Here is a 16,039-nt window from a genome sequence, read left to right as displayed (position 1 = left end):
TCGCCTAAGTACTCACTTCCGCCGAGTGTGCACTATACGTCACACTCGGGGACTTAGCTGCGATCCTGAATCGCCTAAGTACTAACCTCCTCCGAGTGTGCACTATGCGTCGCACTCGGGGACTTAGCTGTGATCAAGAATCACCTAAGTACTACCTTCCTCCGAGTGTGCACTATACGTCGCACTCGGAGACTTAGCTGCGATCCTGCATCGCCTAAGTACTAACCTCCTCCGAATGTGCACTATACGTCGCACTCGGGGACTTAGCTGTGATCAAGAATCACCTAAGTACTACCTTCCTCCGAGTGTGCACTATACGTCACACTCGGGGACTTAGCTGCGATCCTGAATCGCCTAAGTACTAACCTCCTCCGAGTGTGCACTATACGTCGCACTCGGGGACTTAGCTGTGATCAAGAATCACCTAAGTACTACCTTCCTCCGAGTGTGCACTATACGTCACACTCGGGGACTTAGCTGCGATCCTGAATCGCCTAAGTACTAACCTCCTCCGAGTGTGCACTATGCGTCGCACTCGGAGACTTAGCTGTGATCAAGAATCACCTAAGTACTACCTTCCTCCGAGTGTGCACTATACGTCGCACTCGGAGACTTAGCTGCGATCCTGCATCGCCTAAGTACTAACCTCCTCCGAATGTGCACTATACGTCGCACTCGGGGACTTAGCTGTGATCAAGAATCACCTAAGTACTACCTTCCTCCGAGTGTGCACTTCACGTCGCACTCGGGGACTTAGATGTGATCAAGAATCACCTAAGTACTAACCTCCTCCGAATGTGCACTATACGTCGCACTCGGGGACTTAGCTGTGATCAAGAATCACCTAAGTACTACCTTCCTCCGAGTGTGCACTTCACGTCGCGCTCGGGGACTTAGCTGCGATCCTGCATCGCCTAAGTAATAACTCCCTCCGAGTGTGCACTATACGTTGCACTCGGAGACTTAGCTGTGATCACGAATCGCCTAAGTATTAACATCCTCTGAGTGTGCACTATACGTCGCACTCGGAGACTTAGCTGTGATCAAGAATCACCTAAGTAATAACTTCCTCCGAGCGTGAACTATACGTCACACTCGGCGACTTAGCTGCGATCCTGAATCGCCTAAGTCTTAATCTCCTCCGAGTGTGCACTATACGTCGCACTCGGAGACTTAGCTGTGATCAAGAATCACCTAAGTAATAACTTCCTCCGAGCGTGAACTATACGTCACACTCGGCGACTTAGCTGCGATCCTGAATCACCTAAGTCTTAATCTCCTCCGAGTGTGCACTACAAGTCCCACTCGGGGACTTAGACGTGACCAAGAATCACCTAAGTCTTACTCTTCTCCGAGTACGCACTAAGTGTTCCACTAGAAACAACATTTCAACAAAAGACTAAATGTTTTCATTCCGACAACATAAGTCCAAAAACAATAGCTGAGTCAGTGCGGATCAAGATTACCCGCACCGATCTAAAAGTATGACGGCCAACAGAAGTGGCCACAGTATCTTACAGGTAAACACTCGGCATACCGAGGATAGAGTTTGATCACGCGTCAGCTGGGCCGGCGTCAGGACTAGAGGGCTCCACAAAAGTGTCCAAGTCGATTCCATCAGCGATGCGGGTGGCAGTCTCAAGGAACGTCTCCATGAAGTCTTCGAATTGAAGCTTCTTCGTGTTGGCGACCTTCAATGCTTTCAGCTTATCTTCCCGCACCTCCTTGAAATGGACTCGGACCAAGGACAGCGCAACGACAGCACCGCAACGCGCTGCCGATTTCTTCTAGGATTGCACTCGGTCCGGAATCTCCTCCAGTCGCCCCAACAGAGTCTCCATCTCCTGCCGCGACTCGTCTTCCGGCCAAAGCTCCTTCTCAATGCGGCCGATGACTTCTCTCAGTCGGCTGACGAAAGGACCCACTTTGCCTACACGGATATGCGCCCGGAATAGATCCCGGTTGGCGTCCTCGTTGAGTGGCACATTGTCCTTCATGGACCGCTCTACAGCCGCCGCTTCAGCTTCGGCGTCACCACAAAAATCTGCACCAAATGAGCAAACAGACAGTAAAAACCGAGTGTTCGTCACACGGTACAACCACTCGACAAAGCATAAGACTTACCTGCCAGACGAGTCATCATCTGGACAGCCCAGTCGTTGACATACTTCTCCTGAGCTGTCCATCGTTTGTTCCGAACAACCATTTGATTGTGCAGTTCAGTCCTCTGTTTCTTCAGTCTCTCCACCTCCGCCACCAACACCCTGTTTGCCTCCAGCGCCTCCTCCAAGGACTTCTCTCGAACTTCCAGCGCGTCCTTCATGCCGGCCATGGCGAGCATTGCAGCTTCCAGTTCACCAGCATACTGGTTCCTCTCCGCCCTCAAGGCTTCATAAGCAGTTCCCATTTCACAAGTTTTCTACACCACGAAACAAAGGGTAATCAGCAAGTTTCTCAATACACAGTATAAGTTCTTCAGACCCCTGCCGACGCAAGCAGTCGACAGCGGTCTCGGGGACTACACCCAGTGGGTTCACTAAGAGTGACCCCACTGGCATGCACCTCAAGCAGGCCCGCCCTATTGAGATGCATGTTTTCACCTACGCCTCAGGGGCTAATACTACTCCACCTGCGTGCAACTTACTCTCGGAGACTCTTACCGCAAGAGCGCTCCGACTGCAATAAGTACTCGCACTCGGAAATATTGTCTATGGACACAACTAAACTAAAGACCAAATGTATAAAGACAACTGTCGGTGCAAGCACTCGACAGAAGTCTCGGGGGCTACACCCACTGGGTTCACTCGGAGTGAACCCATTGCAAACAGCAGACAACACCCAGTGGGTTACAGAAGAAAAGTAAGTACTTACTAGACTACTTACTCGGATGTCATCGCGCAGCTCCAAGCTCCGCCGGTACAAGGCCGCAATGGAGTCGTAAGCCCTCTTGGCCTCTCCGGCCATCAGCTCCGCCTGGATCATGGCCCCCTTGGCCGCCCCACCTGCTCCTCTGGGACACACCGAATGCTGAATTCAGCATTCGACGAACCGGGAATCGTGGGAAGTTCCTGGGGCATCCCAAGGTTCGCCCCAGTAAGTTCCTCACCCACCGGCACCGGTTCAGTCGGTGGAGGCACTTCAGTCGGTGGAGGCACTTCGGTCGGAGGAGCGTTGGCGGCAGGTGCGGCAGCAGGAAGAGCGGCCTCAAGGACAGGCTCTAGGACAGGCTCCACGACGGGGTCGGCTCTCCCCTGGTCACCCTCGTCCAGGCAGATCGCCCCTGACAAGCCAAATAACATAACGCCTCAGAAAAAGAAAAGGATGGCGCAGTCTACAGGAATAAAATACCCGACTCTCCCACAACATACCTGGCTGAGACGAAACGACGTCGTCCGTGTCCATGGGGTCGTCCCCTTGGCGGGCCGGCGAGGTCGCAGAAGTGGCAACCCTGTCGAGTGAAGTCCATTTGACTTGTAAAGCAGGAGTTCACTCGGTCAACAGAAAGAACCGAAAGTTAGATTCACTTACGTGGATGTGACGGGAATGGCCATCCTCATCCGCGGCAGAGCCTTCCTAGGTTTGGGCCCACTCGGCTTGGGTGCCCTGGAAGACTGGCCTGCAAGTTCAGCGGCTGCGTCCCTGGCCCTCTTGGTGCCTCGAACACTCGGTACCGCCGGGGCAGCAGGCGGAGCACTCGACGACGTAGGAGGGGCTGAAGGGACGGCAGGCTCATGCCGACGCTTACTTCGATGCTCTAGCCGTGGAGGTGGCGAATCTGGCTCTTCATCCTCTTCCTCTTCCTCGCTGTCTTCCTCCTCCGACTCCCCGCTGTCGGAGACGTATTCGGCGCTCTCCACGCTCCCCTCCTGGCTGCCTTCTTCCTCCTCCTCCTCCGGATTCCCGTTCGAGACGGGGGAGGACCAGTTGGTCCACTCTTGCATGAGGTTCAGTCGGAAACATTAAGCATCACACGGAGATATAAATAAACGACTGAAATCAAGACAGTTCAATGCACTCGGCTAATGCTACTCACCTGATTCGGTGGAGGGTTGTCCGCGCTGTAAGGCGTCACTCGGCGGGCTCCTTTGGGGTTCTCACAGGGACCCGTGATTTGGAGCACCCATGAGGTCACCTTCTCCTCGAGAATGCCCTCCACGTTGGTCCGAGTGGAATCCTCGGGCCCTGTGTAGTGCCACATAGCATGGTGGCGGGCCTGCAGAGGCTGGATTCGCCGACCGATGAAGACTTCTAGCAGGTCAATACCGGTGACCCCCCGCCTGACAACATCCACGAGTGCCTCGACCAAAGGCTGGATGTCGTTCTTCTCGGCTTTCGAGAGGGCGAGTTGTTTGGGCGGGGCAGGGCGGTCTAGACTAAATGGAGGCAGTCCAGTCGACGCGTTCGGACAGGCTATGTCCTGGCAGTAGAACCACGTCGACTGCCAGTTCCTAACCGACTCGCTCAACTGGAGAGCAGGGTAGCTGCTCTGACTCTTCTTCTGAAACCCTAAACCCCCGCAGAGCTGGAGGAGATGCGTCTTGTCATCCGACTGACTAAGACATTTGATGGTTTGAGAGCGGGCGGAGAAGATATGTTTGAATAAACCCCAATGGGGGGCAACCGATAAAGCACTCGCACAAAACAATGAAGGCAGAAAGGTGGGCGATGGCATTCGGAGGGAAGTGATGGAGTTGAGCACCAAAATGATTCATGATACCTTTGAAGAAAGGATGCGGGGGCAGAGAGAAACCCCTGTGAACATGACTGAGGAGCAAGACGCGCTCCCCCTCCCGTGGCGCCGGCTCGACCTCGTCGTCCGCCGGCAGCCTCCAGGACCTATGCATGAGCTGGCCGTGCTCTACCAGCTCCAGCAGGTCTCCCTCCGTCACCGTGGAGGGGATAAAGTCTCCCTGGATCCACCCCGCCGGCAACGGCCGCTGCCGCCGCTGAGCAGCCACCGCCTTGGTCTTCTTCTTCCTCGCCTCCATCTTGCTGGTCCGACCTTTGGTCATGGCGGCGACGGTGAACTCTCGAGAAGGAGGGGAAGAGAAGGGCGTATAGGCGCAGGAGGTGGCGAGGAAGACGGAGCGAGCGAGAGCAAAGGATTCGGCGAGCGTAACCGGAAGGTCTCGTCGCCCAGAGTTAAATAGAGCACCGACTGGGTCGCTGGCGAGCGGGCCCGGAATCTTATCCGCCCAACCAGCCGCTGCGATATCAGTGGAGGAGTTGAAGGCGCGAGGATCGAGGAGTCAGGCGCTATTCGAGCGCGCTGACGTCGTCCCCGCTAAGCGCGCGGAACCCGAAATTTGAGATCCCGGAAAATCCGCCGCTGTCAGTTGACCACTCGCGTCAAAAGATGTCGTGGAAGCACTCGGTTCCCGACAGTCTGTTTCGCAAGCACTTCCACTCGGAGCGTTGGTCGAGAGAAAGATAAAATGGATAAGGGCAAGCAACGCCCAAGCCGAACCTAGTTCAGTCAGATCTGAACCTCAAGCACCGCTTCGACGTTTCAACCCCAATCCATTCGGGGACTAATGATGGGGTCATAGTCCTAGGGTAGGGTCATAGGACTGCCCTACACGTCCTACCCAAGGGATACCCCACACAAGGGACAGGACCTTAAGTATGCCCCGACTGAATTAAGGTGCCCCCATCATCCAGTCGGTAGCAGGCCCGGAATCATCCAGTCGCGGACTAACATTCGGAGAACACCGGGCCTACCGACTGGATACACTCGGTGCGCCGTAACCTCTCTGGAGGGAAACTGCTGTACGTTTCCGGGTGCATTTACTAGCATTTAGAGCATACGTTACCTGTAACGTATGCATTCAATCACCACTACTCCACCCTTGAATCAGAACCGTTGTGGAGGGCAGCGCACTCTATATAAGCCGCCCTCCCCCACTGGTAAAAGGGTTAGCAAATCTTTGTACTCCATATCACACTCGGTAACAAGCTCCGAGAGCACGGAGACGTAGGGCTGTTACCTCCACCGCAGAGGGGCCCGAACTCATACAACCTCGCCGTAGCTAGGACTCTGCCCATCTCATTCGTACCCTACACATCTACTGTCAGGCTTATACCCACGACATGGGTCACTTAGGGGGTGCAACTCAATTAAAGTTGGGTGCTCAACAAAAGATTAATGAAGCACTAACAACTACTGTCACTAGCAACCATACATGCATGATGGCACATCAGGAGGACATGCCACATGACATACATGGCACTGCGGTCAACAATGTTATTGTGCATGTTCCAAATACCAATCAGCTACAGCATGCGTGCATGGCCCAGGACATGCACGGGGCCAAAAGCCACATACAGCATGCATGCACGGTCCAGGAAAGTGCAATACTCCCAGCGCAGCAGGATAATAGCGGAGGCAAGGCTATGTTTCCTAGTACGCCGCAGGGCAACGGCAGCCAGGTTTGGAATAACTGCATGCCACAGGATTCGAGGGAAAGCACTGCATTGAACCATACTCCTCAAAATCATTTTTTTCCTTCCACGCCGGCAGGCAGCGATTAATAATGCTAGCGACATAGGTATTTCTCTTGGTTCCTCAGGCAAACAATTAGCTAAATCTATCAATGATATTTTAGACTTAGAAGCAGACAGAACCATTGATTTTATTCAGCATTTAGCAGCGTTAAAACCAATGAAAGATTCAGATATTAATGACTTAGGAGGTGCACAATTACAGAATCTATGTGACAATTTACTACATTTAGAGGAAGATGAGGTAGAACTGGATGACATGGGATCGGAGGGGTATGTGGCTCCTTCCATTGACGGTTGTCATCCAAATGTCACAATAGTAAAAAATAACTTAGATGATATTAAAGACAAACCCAAGAGACCTTGGAAAAGAAAAGTATTTCCTCAATCAGTGGTTAGGAGGAGTGCCAGAGTAAAACAAAAGAAAAATTTCATGATGAGATATGAAAGGAATTTTTTGGAATAGCAGAGGTCTAGCGGACTTGGCTAAAAGAAGGTTCCTTAGAGAAGCATCTCTCGAACATAAACTTGACTTTATAGCTTTACAAGAAACGGGTAGGGATAACTTCACACCGCAATTTCTTAATATCCTCTCGGGAGGGGTTGATTTTGACTGGCATTGTTTGCCGCCAAGGGGAAGATCTGGTGGGATCTTACTTGGGGTAAAATGTGAAATATTAGAGGTGATGAATGTGATATATGGCGAGTTCACGGTTAAATTTCGACTGAGGTCGAAGATCGATGGGTTCAGGTGGGCTCTGGTGGCTGTATATGGGGCAGCGCAACCAGAACTCAAACCTGATTTTCTTGCAGATCTGGTACGGATTTGTGGAGACGAAAGACTACCACTAATGGTGGGGGAGACTTTAACATCATTAGAAGACAAGATGAAAAAAATAATGATAATTTTGATACACGGTGGTCCACTATGTTTAACATGGTCATTGAGAGTCTCAATTTGAGGGAGATTGATCTCACTGGTAGACAATTTACTTGGGCAAATTCTTTACCGGTACCAACATATGAGAAATTGGACCGGGTACTGACCAGTGTTGAGTGGGAACAGAAATACCCCCTGGTTACAGTACATGCCTTGCAAAGAGCTATATCTGATCACACACCTCTCCTAGTGGATTCCGGAGAGGCAAATCATGTGGGAAATAGAAATATCTTTTCTTTTGAATTAAGTTGGTTTGAAAGAGAGGGTTTCATGGATCTCATAGCCGAAGAATGGGCAAGGGATTCGGGTGGGATAACAAATATCGAAATATGGCAAAATAAAATTAGAAATTTACGTCAGTTTTTGAGAGGATGGGCAAAAAATCAGAGTGGTAAATATAGACTTGAAAAATAACTGCTTAGTCGTCTGATTGATGAATTAGACATTAAAGCGGAGTCTAATCAACTCAATTTGACGGACAGGAATAAGAAGATTGATGCTGAGAGGAGGTTGCAAAAACTCCTAAGAGAAGAGGAGATGAAATGGGCAACTAGAGCCAAGGTGGCAAAGGTGGTTCATGGGGATGATAACACACAATTCTTCCACATGATTGCAAATGGCAAACACAGGAAGAAAAAAATAACTCAACTTGAGCAAGATGAAGGAACAATTATAGGACACGAGAACTTAAAATTATATATCTCTGAATTTTACAAAAATATATTTGCTAAACCAGAAGAGACGGGGGTCTCTCTGGATGAAAGCATCAATCATGATATACCTCAACTAAATGCAGATGAAAATGAGGTGTTATCAGCTCCATTTACATAGAAGGAAGTATATGACTCAATCACACAAATGAAATTAAATAAAGCACTGGGACCAGATGGGTTCCCTGCAGAGTTTTATAAGAAATGTTGGTACATCATTAAGAGTGACTTGACACGTATGTTTCATGATTTATTTAATGGTCAGTTGCAATTATTCCATCTCAACTTTGGAATAATTACATTGTTGCCAAAAAAGGCGGAAGCTATTCGAATTGAACAGTTTAGACCGATATGTCTGCTGAATGTGAGTTTCAAATTTTTTACAAAAGTTGGTACAAACAGATTAACAAAGATTGCTAATTCTGTAGTCCAATCGACGCAAACTGCGTTCATTCCTGGGAGACATATCTTGGAGGGTGTTGTTGTCTTGCATGAGACGTTGCATGAAATCCATAGAAAGAAACTAGATGGGGTTATATTTAAAGTGGATTTCGAGAAAGCATATGATAAAGTCAAATGGTCTTTTCTCCAACAGGCCTTACGTATGAAAGGATTCAATGATACATGGAGAAATCAGGTTGATAATTTCATCCAAAAAGGGAGTGTAGGTGTTAAAGTTAATAATGACATAGGTCATTTTTTCCAAACACACAAGGGACTCACGCAAGGTGATTCACTATCCCCAGTGTTGTTTAACATAGTTGCAGACATGTTAACAATATTAATACATAGAGCCAAAGAAAAAGGCCAAGTTGGAGGCCTCATACCACGTCTTGTAGAAGGAGGGGTGTCTATTCTACAATACGCGGATGATACAATTATTTTCATGGAGCACGATATGGCCAAAGCAAGGAACATGAAACTATTATTGTGTCTTTTTGAACAATTATCAGGATTAAAAATAAATTTCAACAAAAGTGAACTATTTTGCTTTGGAAAGGCAAAAGAGGAACAAGACGCTTATAGACAGCTTTTTGGATGTGAAATGGGATCACTACCATTTAGCTATCTTGGGATTCCTATTCATCATAGGCGACTGACGAATAAGGAGTGGAAATGTATTGAAGATATATTTGAAAAAAAAATAAGTTGTTGGAAGGGCAAGCTTATGTCATATGGAGGAAGGCTAGTATTAATAAATTCAGTGTTAACTAGCCTACCCATGTTTCTCTTGTCTTTTTTTGAAATACCAGTAGGGGGTCGGAAAAGACTAGATTTTTATAGGTCTCGTTTCTTGTGGCAAAGCGATGGGGCCAAGAAGAAATACAGACTGACACGTTGGGATATTATATGTAGACCTAAAGAACAGGGTGGTATGGGTATTGAAAACTTAGAAGTCAAGAACAGATGCCTTCTCAGCAAATGGCTTTTTAGGCTATCTACGGAAACCGAAGGAATGTGGTTTTAAATACTTAAAAATAAATACTTACATTCAAAAACTTTAGCACAGGTTAAAGTTAGACCAGAGGATTCTCCTTTCTGGAAAGGTCTAATGAAGGTAAAGGTGACCTTTTTCCAGTGGGTAAGATTTGTAGTTGGGATGGTGCATCAACAAGGTTTTGGGAGGATACTTGGTTGGGAGACACTCCCCTAGCCCTTCAATATCCAACTCTATATAACATTGCCCAACGAAAAGAGGAATATGTTGCCACGGTACTTCAATCCATACCTCTTAACATACAATTTAGGAGAGCTTTAGTTGGACAACAGTGGAACACATGGTTACATCTGGTCAGAAGGCTAATGCAGATTCAACTATCTACCCAGACAGATACTATTCGTTGGAATTTGGCTGCCAACGGAGTATTCTCAGTTAAATCCATGTACACTGATCTCATTAATATTGCACCAATATCTAGATCACTACATATATGGAAAATCAAGGTGCCCCTAAGGATTAAAATTTTCATGTGGTTCATACACAAGGGTGTGGTATTAACCAAAGATAATTTAACAAAACGAAGATGGAGAGGCAGGGTGAATTGTTGTTTTTGTGAGCAAAATGAAACAATTAAATATCTGTTCTTAGACTGTCCCCTTGCAAAACTTCTTTGGCGCACACTACATATAGCTTTTAATATATCTCCACCTACATGTATGAATTCGTTATTCACAATGTGGCTCAATGGAGTCGACGGCAGAATATCGAAACTTATTAGAATTGGAGTCTGTGTGTTATTTTGGGCTATATGGAATGCTAGGAATGACATGATTTTTAATGCCAAGAATTTCAACAACTTTTTGCAGGTTATTTTCAGAGCAACGTCCTGGATCCGTATGTGGTCGTTACTCAGTCATGTGGAATCCAGGGATCTTATGGATATTGGGTGCAACCGATGGGAGACGGTCTCTCGGGTTATCTTCAACCGATTTGGATGTCGTGCTAATAATAGGCTAGGTGTATAGGCATCGTAGTCTGTTATCAGTTAAGCCGGATGGGCAATTTATTTGTTTAATTTTTGTATTCAGATTCAGAGATTTATGGACATCACACATATTTTCATTTATTTTGAATAATATGGCTGCATGCATCGATTGATGCAGAGGCCGGAGGCTCGTTTCCTCCTTTTCAAAAAAAAAAAGCCAAAAGGCTAGATATAGTCACAATTGCAAGAGGCAAGCCACCACATCTTTTTAAAATTTGAGCTGAAACTTCTTCCAAGTACGGTGGGCAAGCATCTTCTGAACGAAATACCCATTTCAAAAAATAGGTTTCTTGAGTTTTCTTTGCTTAGTGACTTCATCTTATAAACATAGTCAAGTTGATTGCAGCAGCAGGCTCTAGCGACAGAATTAATTCTGGTAGTTGTTATTATCATGCTACCATACATATTTTCTGGAAGAGCACATCTAATAACATTCCATATAGTTTCATCCCAAATGTCATCAATTACAATCATAGTTTTAAATAGCCCGCAATAGCCCCGCTATAGCCTCGCTATAGCCTTTTCAGCAGGGTGCCGCTAAATGGTATCATGTACAAATATACCGCTATAGTTGATTTAGAGGCTCGCCGCTATTTGCCGTAGCCCGTTATTTAAAACATTGATTACAATAAAGTACCTGCAAAATTATTTCATACAAACTACAATAAGTACAAGGCAATAGTGAACTATATGCAAAAGTAGAATATACATGAAAGAATACTCAGTCTCTATCTCAAAGAGCAAAAAACCAAATGAAACCTTTATTACTTGAACGTTAAAAATGCAACTCTACTTGTCTATGTATTGAATTAATAGTGGTTAAAGTTGAATCTTGTATCTGCATTTGTGAGAAGGAGTTGATTTGAGGAACTTTATTTTCAGAATAGATGAAATCAATTATCGGATTCTAGCTATTAAAACTGGTATTTAACTAGTTTCTCTAGTGAACCACGAGCATAGAACATCTACAGAGAGTACACAAATTTTGCCGGAGAGTACTGGCAAGATAAAAAGAACAGATACAAGACCAAACAATACAAATTACTTTGGATCACAGTTCATTCCGAACAGGCGTACCTCTTATCTATAAGGAATTCTCCGAGTTTACTGATCAGTTCATCCTCAGCCCATATTTCCATGTTAGTTCCACCTGGGACTTCATAGCCAACTTGAGAGAGCATTCTTCTCAAAATCATTCTTATGTTTGGTTTCTGGGACACGGAAACAAAAGCTTGACACTGGTCCTGCCACTTTAGCCTGTGGTAAATCTGGTTCGCAAGTGTAGTCTTACCAAGCCCTCCAAACCCCACTATGGAGAGGACCTTCGTCTGTTGAACAGAACCACCCTCTTCGCACGCCATCAGTCGAATTAATTCATCCCTCGGCCCGTCGATACCCACAAGGCCCGCTGCGTCCGCATAGAGTGCCAGCAGGCGAATGCCTATGGTTGTCTTGTTTGGGTTGGAGACAGCACCATGAATCTTGTACCTCACGCGTCGTTCGCTCACCTCCACAACACGCCTCTTGAGGCCTCGGAACTCCTTGGCAACTTTATGCTGAGTGTTCATCGTCGTCAACAAGTTGATGCTCCTAGAAATAAACCCCTTAAATCCATGCGGCTCGCAGTCCGGCTCGCATTCTGTTGGCGCCGCCCTCGTTACAGCGCCGCTTCGTGTTCTTCCTCTCACAACTCTCCTTATGGTTTCTCTCAAGAACACTCATGAACACAAGGACACACATCAGGGAAGAAAAACACACACACACACACACACACACGCAGGAAGGAGAAAACTAGCTTTGCCTCATCTCTCCTGGTGAAACACAAAAACCTACATATTTTCTGCTGGCCCTCACAGCCTCCTTTCATTCATTTACTCAACTTAAATAGACATTACAATAGTATCTCCACTGCCAACTAATCCTAAACTCACGCCACGTCCACCATGCGCAGCCAGTCCAGTAACTAACTAATGCATGAGCTAACTCTACTGCCGTTTCTCCCGGCCACTAACCAACCCACGACTTGGCCAGTCTTGCATGCACTAACTAACATTAGAAGTTTTGCATATTTTCACAGGTGAACACGCCTATACGTGTGTATCCAGCCGCAACTTCTAGTGTAAGACCGAATTCTAAAATAAACATGATCTAATCAACTACTTTATGCACTAATCACAAGATTTGTTCCAACAATCTCCTCTCAAATCTTGTTATTATTTACTCCTCTCTTGAAGCTCATGGTCGTCGATGTCGTCAGTGCAACACGGAGACGGCCGCCATTGCCATCTTGTCACGTCGATTTCCGTCGTCGCCGTTTGCTTCGATGAGAGCCACACCTCCTATGCCTTCATCACGAGCGTGTCATGTGACACACTCGTTGTCTCATATTCGCCATCGGTGCCGCAACTCGCCGATGACTCGTCTTCATCCTCGCCACCGGTGCCACAACTCGCCGGTGACTCCTCTCCATGTTGTCGACGATGACACACCTTGTCGCCGACTCGCACATGGACGATGAACTCCTCATGGCAACGGCGTCCACTCCATGGCCATCTCCTCCTTGCCGCCGGTGACACAACTTACCGGCAGCATACCTTTCTCCATCACTCGTGACGCAGCTTGACGATGATGAAGACACACCAGCCGCTAGCAGCATCACGCCGCCAACGGCGTCCACCTTGCGCCACCGACGTCCCCCTCACATGGAGTCCGCCGCGTGGCCTCCACCGTGTCCACCATGGCAACCGCAGCGCCACGCACCTTCATAGGCAGACACACGGTCCGGAGCTTCGCGCGGCCGCTGACGAACGCCGTCCTCATCGGCACGCCTCCGGCCTGACGAACGACGCCCAAGACAACCAAGCTCTGATACCAAGTGTTGGCGCCGCCCTTGTTGCAGCGCCGCTTCGTGTTCTTCCTCTCACAACTCTCCTTGTGGTTTCTCTCAAGAACACTCATGAACACAAGGACACACACCAGGGAAGAAAAAACACACACACACACACACACAGGAAGGAGAAAACTAGCTTTGCCTCATCTCTCCCGGCGAAACACAAAAACCTACATATTTTCTGCTGGCCCTCACAGCCTCCTTTCATTCATTTACTCAACTTAAATAGACATTACAATAGTATCTCCACTGCCAACTAATCCTAAACTCACGCCACGTCCACCATGCGCAGCCAGTCCAGTAACTAACTAATGCATGAGCTAACTCTACTGCCGTTTCTCCCGGCCACTAACCAACCCACGACTTGGCCAGTCTTGCATGCACTAACTAACATTAGAAGTTTTGCATATTTTCACAGGTGAACACGCCTATACGTGTGTATCCAGCCGCAACTTCTAGTGTAAGACCGAATTCTAAAATAAACATGATCTAATCAACTACTTTATGCACTAATCACAAGATTTGTTCCAACAATCTCCTCTCAAATCTTGTTATTATTTACTCCTCTCTTGAAGCTCATGGTCGTCGATGTCGTCAGTGCAACACGGAGACGGCCGCCATTGCCATCTTGTCACGTCGATTTCCGTCGTCGCCGTTTGCTTCGATGAGAGCCACACCTCCTATGCCTTCATCACGAGCGTGTCATGTGACACACTCGTTGTCTCATATTCGCCATCGGTGCCGCAACTCGCCGATGACTCGTCTTCATCCTCGCCACCGGTGCCACAACTCGCCGGTGACTCCTCTCCATGTTGTCGACGATGACACACCTTGTCGCCGACTCGCACATGGACGATGAACTCCTCATGGCAACGACGTCCACTCCATGGCCATCTCCTCCTTGCCGCCGGTGACACAACTTACCGGCAGCATACCTTTCTCCATCACTCGTGACGCAGCTTGACGATGATGAAGACACACCAGCCGCTAGCAGCATCACGCCGCCAACGGCGTCCACCTTGCGCCACCGACGTCCCCCTCACATGGAGTCCGCCGCGTGGCCTCCACCGTGTCCACCATGGCAACCGCAGCGCCACGCACCTTCATAGGCAGACACACGGTCCGGAGCTTCGCGCGGCCGCTGACGAACGCCGTCCTCACCGGCACGCCTCCGGCCTGACGAACGACGCCCAAGACAACCAAGCTCTGATACCAAGTGTTGGCGCCGCCCTTGTTGCAGCGCCGCTTCGTGTTCTTCCTCTCACAACTCTCCTTGTGGTTTCTCTCAAGAACACTCATGAACACAAGGACACACACCAGGGAAGAAAACACACACACACACACACACAGGAAGGAGAAAACTAGCTTTGCCTCATCTCTCCCGGCGAAACACAAAAACCTACATATTTTCTGCTGGCCCTCACAGCCTCCTTTCATTCATTTACTCAACTTAAATAGACATTACAATAGTATCTCCACTGCCAACTAATCCTAAACTCACGCCACGTCCACCATGCGCAGCCAGTCCTGTAACTAACTAATGCATGAGCTAACTCTACTGCCGTTTCTCCCGGCCACTAACCAACCCCACGACTTGGCCAGTCTTGCATGCACTAACTAACATTAGAAGTTTTGCATATTTTCACAGGTGAACACGCCTATACGTGTGTACCCAGCCGCAACTTCTAGTGTAAGACCGAATTCTAAAATAAACATGATCTAATCAACTACTTTATGCACTAATCACAAGATTTGTTCCAACACATTCCACTAGGAGCATGAACTCGTCAACACTGTCCTCAATGTCGTAGGACAGATCACGCACCTCGTTCGTCCATAACTTCGCTTGCTTGTCGGGCTCCTCCTCCGCCTCCGACATCCTCTCCAGGAATGCTCGCATGCTCTCGAGCTCAGCTTTAAGGAACATGATCTCTCCTTTGGCTCCCTTGAGCAGCTTGTACTTGCCAGCGAGCAGATCGCCAAGCTTGGCAATCACGAAGCCTATGGCGCCCTGCGACACGCTCACCACCGCCACCTCCATGCGACCAGCAGCAGCAGCAGCACACAACCAGGACTGAGTTTTCGTTCTTCTTTTTTCTAACCCTGTAGGAATGAACTTAAATCACATTTTGTCCATTCTGAAGCTGCTAGCCACACCCAGGACCGATTTTTCTTACAAAGGTTTACTTAACCTTCCAAACTAACTCTTCTCTCCCCCCTGATTTTCAGTGGGGGTGGGGCCCCTCATTCCTCAATTACTAATCACAATCTTACACATCAGTTTGTACGTAAAATCTTTACGTAAGTTTTTGTAGGCGTAGCATTACTCATTTAGCAATGCGTCTGTTGATTGCATGTGCCATGTGGAAACCACTCAAATCAGCCCGTAATACATATACATGGCAGCCGTGCTTGAAAAAGGAAAAGGAAGCGGAACCGAACCTGAACCATGAGCAAGCAAATCAATCGGATCCCAACTGTCGGATACTGGCATGCAAATCCTCTTTCGCCG

At 48.0% G+C, this 16,039-nt stretch overlaps 1 pseudogene; it reads right to left on the bottom strand.

Annotated features, from left to right (window-relative positions):
* The window catches only part of LOC123439219, a 33,189-nt pseudogene extending 17,621 nt beyond the window's left edge, over window positions 1-15,568 (bottom strand).
* Between the last annotated feature and the right edge of the window lie 471 nt (window positions 15,569-16,039).

Source organism: Hordeum vulgare, chromosome 3H, assembly GCF_904849725.1.
Source record: "Hordeum vulgare subsp. vulgare chromosome 3H, MorexV3_pseudomolecules_assembly, whole genome shotgun sequence".
Taxonomy (NCBI): domain Eukaryota; kingdom Viridiplantae; phylum Streptophyta; class Magnoliopsida; order Poales; family Poaceae; genus Hordeum; species Hordeum vulgare.
Note: the sequence above shows the minus strand (reverse complement) of the source record. Positions and strands in the feature narration are given on the sequence as shown.